General features: G+C 40.8%; 1 long non-coding RNA gene across 1 annotated transcript; it reads left to right on the top strand.

Annotated features, from left to right (window-relative positions):
• The first annotated feature begins 652 nt into the window (after positions 1-652).
• Positions 653-2,689, top strand: LOC134466611 (uncharacterized). The gene is made up of 6 exons (XR_010038340.1): positions 653-860; positions 1,692-1,755; positions 1,867-2,009; positions 2,166-2,315; positions 2,416-2,477; positions 2,587-2,689. It is a non-coding gene; the product is annotated as an uncharacterized LOC134466611 (long non-coding RNA).
• The last annotated feature ends 3,745 nt before the right edge of the window (positions 2,690-6,434 follow it).

Raw genomic sequence — 6,434 nt, forward strand, 5'->3', positions numbered from 1 at the left:
CGGCTGCCATCGCCTTTATAGCGACGTGTCTAAACTCTCCTTTCTTGCTGGCTCTAGGCATGGCCGGTCCGAAATCTCCTCCTCCATCCCCACCGCCACCAGTTGGGTCCAGTCTTCCTGTCCGGGGGGTTAAAAGTCCAGTTCCTGCTGCACGGCTACGGCAGGCTCTACTGGATCCGCCAGCGCAAGACCCGGGCTGATGATTGGACCTACGCCAAATACTGTCTACTTATGCCAATTCTATTGTCAACTATGTTAACAACATTAAATTGTTAAATACGAATTTATCTCTCTGAGTCTTAATGGCAGAACTGTGACTATGATTCTTGGCTTCGGCTGTTTTCTGTTACAATATGGTAGAATGTAATATGATGATGCACTCTTACAAAAAAGGGTTCTTTTAGGTTCTATATAGCACCATAGGGGTTCAATCTGGGGTAATGGAACCTTTTTCTGATAAAAAGGTGCTATATCACGCTCGTGAAGAATTATTTGATTTCCAACGAACCTTTTCCACGGCAACAACCTTTCAGGGTAAGTGGCAACACAATTAATAAATATTCTCTCTTGTCATAATATTGCGCAAATAATGGTGTGTTTCTCTTTAACAACGTGAAGGGATGTCTCTGAACTTCAAGTGTGTGTTTGACTGTTTGATTGGTTGTGAATGATGAAGGGGCGTTAACTTTTTAGCCACACAGTTGTTTTGCTAATGTGTTATCCATTAGCTATTCGCAGGCATATTTGGCTTTGAGCTTGTAACGTAGCATAAACCATTAGTTGATTTCACAAAGATAACAAACGTCAACATTACGGACTTAACGGCGGATGATGATCTATTTTGGTTGTGTGTAGGCAAGGTGGGTTTTCCCCCCGACAAGCAGTCGTGCCGACAATTCTTGTCGGTGGTTGTCACTTAGCAATAGAGGGGCACTCTGTCTCAACAAATAAGATAAACGCCATTAATGTGCGAATACAACAGTAAATAGCCTACATAAAACCCACACGCTTTGTTTCAGATATGCGCTGTTTACGTTTCATAACCCAAACGAATGCTAGCTAAGCAGGCGTCTCAAGCAAGTTGATCTCTCGGCCAAATGTGTGCGCTTTGGCGTAGCAAAATGAATGCGTGTTTTGGGAAAGTAGGCTACTCTCTACGTCTACACAATCTGGCTGATCACTCGTTCCGTTCGCTGTGTCTCCCCCCTGTATAAAAGTATGGGTAGGCCTATAACACGACGGTTTCATCAACAGACCGTTTCATGCCTGCTCCCGAAATAAACGCAGTTTTGACCCGAGTCAGATAAAGTTTCAAAGGCGAGCCGTGGCTCCGATTAGGCTAGGTGACGACTCATATCAGTCATATCAGCCCAGGGCATACAAATAGGCTGTACATATTGTCTAGAAAGGATGTGCATTGGGCCTATTTATTAGTCTGATGTGCAAACTAAAAATAGGCCTAATACAAGTGTTATTGTCAAATAGGCTAGTGTTGCTTGTCCTCTGCATTCACAGCCCGTTTTGGGGATATTGTTAGGCCTACCTAATATGTGTGATTTGTTCTTTCTTTTTTGTAGATGACTTAGCACTGGAGTGTTGATGATGTCCTGTCAGCTTGCTAGCCAGTGTGGTCACTGTTTTGTTTATTACTAAGTTCAGAAATTAAACAATTTTCCTATGACTAATTTCAGAGGGCGAAGAGACACGGCAGATGCAGTCCAGACATGTTGGGGGAGCTTGGATACAACACAAGAGGTACAACAATATGAAGGATTTAAACATGGTTCATTGTTCACATGATTCATCTATTATATGACACATTATTCACATTGGCTATTTTCTGTATGTCATGTTTTTATATTGTAGTGGAACTTGAGGGGAGGATGACCTGATGACCCGAGTTTCCAATAACATGCCATAAATAATGAGCTGCGCCGGCGACAGCCAGATCTTCCACATATCATGGACAGGATGAAGCGTACTCAAAGGCTGAATGGCCAAGCAAACAGGTGAAGTGATGTTCCCCTTTTCTCAGATGCCTGAGCTGTTGAGAAGCTATTTGTAGCCCTGGTAAAAGACAGACATTCTTATCAAACTGACAACTAACCACCCCCTCCTCCAATTGTCCTTGTTTTTGGGTGTGCTTGTTGCATTTTTTTCTCTAGATGCGTTATGAAATGAGGCTGAGGTTGGAGATATGGAGATAAACATCCACAATGCCCTGACAACATTGGCACCAAATATCATCACGGCGGCTCTGCTGGGGAGCCACAAGGGACAATTCACCACCTTGATGACTGAGGCCAAAGCAGACGGTATGGGCAGCTCCAGTTGTTGTTGTTTTTTTCTTTTCCAGACTCACACCCTCAATTACCTCAATGGATTTAAAAAACAATGTTTATTTTGTCATGTTAGATCATCTGAAGAGTGCTGCGGTCCTCATCGTACCAGAGCAGAGGTTTTGCTGCTTGGATGAGGTATGTACTCTGTAATTGTACTTCTGTAATTGTAATGTGCATCTTCCTTTTGTTATGGCATCCAGATTTCTATCAGGATGTTACTTATACTTATTTTTCATTTATACAGGAGCCATCCAGCCCATCTCCAGTAATGGTGTCACACAACGCTGTGAGTCCCCTGCTGTGTACTACCCAACGCATCCACCGCGACTGGGGAGATGGACGTCCTTCATGCCCTCTAAAGCCTTATTGAAATCTATTTTATTTTTGGTGTGGAATATCCCAAAAAAATCGCCACACGTCAACTCTTTTATTATTATTTTTTAAATTCAAAATATGATATGTTTGAACTTTGAACTATCTTCCGAAATGTTTGTTAGCCACTTTGGCTTTCCTTCATTTGTTTACTAATTTTTAATACAGTTTCTCTGAATAGCATTCAGCTCCTGTGTGCGACTCCTTCTTCTCCACCTTTTACTTGAATTTTATAATGCTTGAACTTTAGAGTGTATTTCACATTCAGTCCAATCACACATAGGCCTGCCTGTAAGTCCATACACATATCTGTGCTCGAATTTTAAAATGCTTGATCTTTAGAATGGATTTCACATTTAGTCAGTCACATATAGGACTAGTAGGCTACATAAGCATGTCTGTATTTAAATATAATAATAATAATAATAATAATAATAATAATAATAATAATAATAATAAAAGGTACCATAATAATAATAAAGGTGCCTTTTAGCACCCTTTTTTGAAATCATAAAGAACCATTTAAGGTTCTTTTAATCGAACCCTCTGAAATGGTTCTATATAGACCCCTTAAAAGGTGCCATATACGTACCAAGCTATAGAACCCAAAAAGGTTCAATTTAGAACCTTTTGTTTTAAGAGTGTGGTATCATTGGATTTACTCGGCTGGCCTGGGGATTGATGGAGGAAACAGCACGAGCACTGACCCATTGCGGTCACTGACATTATCATCCCAAGAGATAGAGTACCGGGCAACCCATCATCAAGCCAGAACTAAAGAAGCTTTTGCATGAAAAGTGAGATGTTTCCAAAATGTTCCCCCAAAATAACGTATTGCAGTACAACTCCTATCTCCTCCAACTTCTGATGTGGATGATTGAACATTTTGAGACACATTACCCTAGACAGATAGACACACTCCAGTTTCAGGTCTTGTCATTGCCCTTGCTTGGACAGTCTCCATAGGTGGGGAACTGCCAGCCAAAGCACAGTCTGTGCTCATGGAGGGGAGCAGATGAAACTGGCTTTCCCAAAGACTAAAAGAATATCTAGTCGCTCTTCACACTATAGGAGACTCAGTGCTTAATTTGAGGGGGGGCAAGGGGGAGCTAGCTCCGGAACCTTAGACGAGTGCTCCGGAACCTTGGATGGAACCTCATGGAAATACATCACAGATCTCCCTCGGGGAGGAGCCACCCATCCTCTGCACTCCAGGACCTCCCGCTTGACAAATTAAGCACTGAGGAGACTGATAACTGGCTCGAAGACTTTGCTTGAGGAGCTTACAAACTAAAACAATGAAGCCTGCTTATACCAACAATGTTCTCAGTGGTCAATTTCATGTGCCGAAACTCAGTTTTGATTCGACTTCTTTTGTGTTGCAGAGTAATTCTGGTGTCTTGCAAAGTGCCCTTGGCATACTCATTCAAAGCCATTGTCTGCCAATTCAAAAACAGATCAAACAAACAACAAAGTAATCATAGTAACTAAATTGCTTAAAAGAAAAAGTCTAACTTGTGTCCAATCCCACAAATTCACCATAAATTGCATTATGCAGAGTTTCACATTTAATTATTTTTTTTGTTTTGCCAAGAATAGCCCCTCTGGGGAAAAGAAAAGCAAAAATACATAAAAAGTGAAATTCCAGGAATAGTTTGTGTACAGGAGACCTTGACTGTTATCACAAAGACAGATGACAGCCAGCATGCCACATGTGGTACCTACGGTACGGCTGTTTCTCAAACCTTGTCACCCAACCATGCCCTGTCACTCCACGGCAACATCATAGGTCACCACAGTACATTACTTCAGGGCTCATTCAGCAGGTTCAGGATCGCTGTGACTGCATAAATACTATAGAGCCTACGTAACCCTTCCTCTCTTTGTCCTCTGTGAAAAATAAAAAGGACAGTGAGATTTTGATGGAGGCTGAAGTGCAATAGAAGTTAAGTTAACTTACAATATGTGTCAGAAACACCCAATGGAATTACACAAGTAATTAATTTCAACATTTCACCTGGGAATCTTTTCTATTCTGAGACGATGAACTTTTGTTCTTACTCAACTACAGGAAGTGACATCATATCAGCTCATCATAAGCAGATTGCAGAAAGACAAAAAAAAAAAGCTTTGGACGTGAAATGACACTGTCATTGAAGGCATTTTGGGGGATAGGGGAGGTATTGCAGGATTATTTAATACACAATTCAATTGTGGCAGAATAACGGAAAAGGAAACAAATAAATCAGTAGTATCAAATCTGTACAGTTGTTACAAATATTTTTTCCCTAATTTGAAAAAAATTAAACAAGTTTATAATTTGTCAGATTAACCTGACTTAAATTCAGTTCGCATGGGAGAACCCACTGAAAAGCTGGTTCAAGTAGGTTCTGATTATAATGAGTTCCCCATTTCTTGTGAGTCGCACCTCTGGCACATGATGCTTTTCTGGCTTTTCAAAAGTAGCTGGTTGGATACAATGGCTGGTTTTCAACAAACCTTACACATTGCCTTGGCTGGAGTGGGGTGCCGTGCGGCTTTTATTAATAAGCTTACACTTAAGCACTCTCCAGGATAAAATATAATCATGAGTTTGGTAGTGATTGCCATAAGAGATTAAATGGTGCCCATAATAAAATAAACAGGTGGACACCTTGGTGGACCTTTTTGGCTGTCCTACCAGCAAAAATATACATAAGCATACAAATAAAAAGAATACAACATCATTGGCTTGGGTACCACCTAAATCAGTGTATGGGACAGTTGTAGAGAGAAAACAACTGAACATGGTATACACACAATAACCATCACATACTATAAGACACAACTAAAGGAGTCTTTACCAAAACAAGTGTAGTTGTCTTTTAAGCCAACAATGAGCAAACAACTGAAACAAATATTTAGACTAGGAGTCATGTAAGGCGGTCACAAAAAAGATTTAAGATTTAAAAATTACAAACTAGCAGATGATTCAATTCCTGATTCATACTGTATTTTGTGAATAATCACTGATACCTACCTTGGTGTCCAAATAAATCAAGCTTTCTCTGGCACAGTGCTGTTTCCGTCTCCCATAGCCAATAGTCCTATTGGAACCATCTTAGTCAGCAGACGAACTGCCTCTTAGGCATTTCAGTGCTCACACTCTTATCACCTCCGACCAGTTCCCCCGTGTTCAAAACACTCTGTGATTAAAGCTTTAAAAAACATCTTCTAGACTCGTCATTGACTAACATTGACTGAAAGTTGTGTATAGTATACTGAAATACGTGCCGCCTGTTTTCTGACATAATCATAAAAAACCTTGCCCAGTGGAAAATGTGAATGCCTTACAGAACACACATCATCACATTTTCACCACCCAGAAACAGAAGTAGAATAGAATAAAATAAAATTAAGTAAAATAATGCTACATCATCCAAGAAATTAAGAAAATCAACTCATCAGATAGGTACTTAGACCGTGGAAAGTGCATTTGTGTATGTCCACCCATCTGAGAGTCTGTCATTTTTGTGTATCAGTGCACGTGTGCATGTGTGCGTTGAGTGGAGTGAGGGGATGCTGAAACACATTGAGTTGCGTGTGTCCGTGTGTGTGTGTGTGAGAGAGAGAGAGAGATAGATTAAGAGAAAGAGGGAAAGAGAGAGAGAGAGAGAGAGAGAGAGAGAGAGAGAGGGGAGAGAGAGAGAGAGAGAGAGAAAGAGAGAGGGGAGAGAGAGA

Source organism: Engraulis encrasicolus, chromosome 16, assembly GCF_034702125.1.
Source record: "Engraulis encrasicolus isolate BLACKSEA-1 chromosome 16, IST_EnEncr_1.0, whole genome shotgun sequence".
In the NCBI taxonomy this organism is placed as follows: Eukaryota; Metazoa; Chordata; class Actinopteri; order Clupeiformes; family Engraulidae; genus Engraulis; species Engraulis encrasicolus.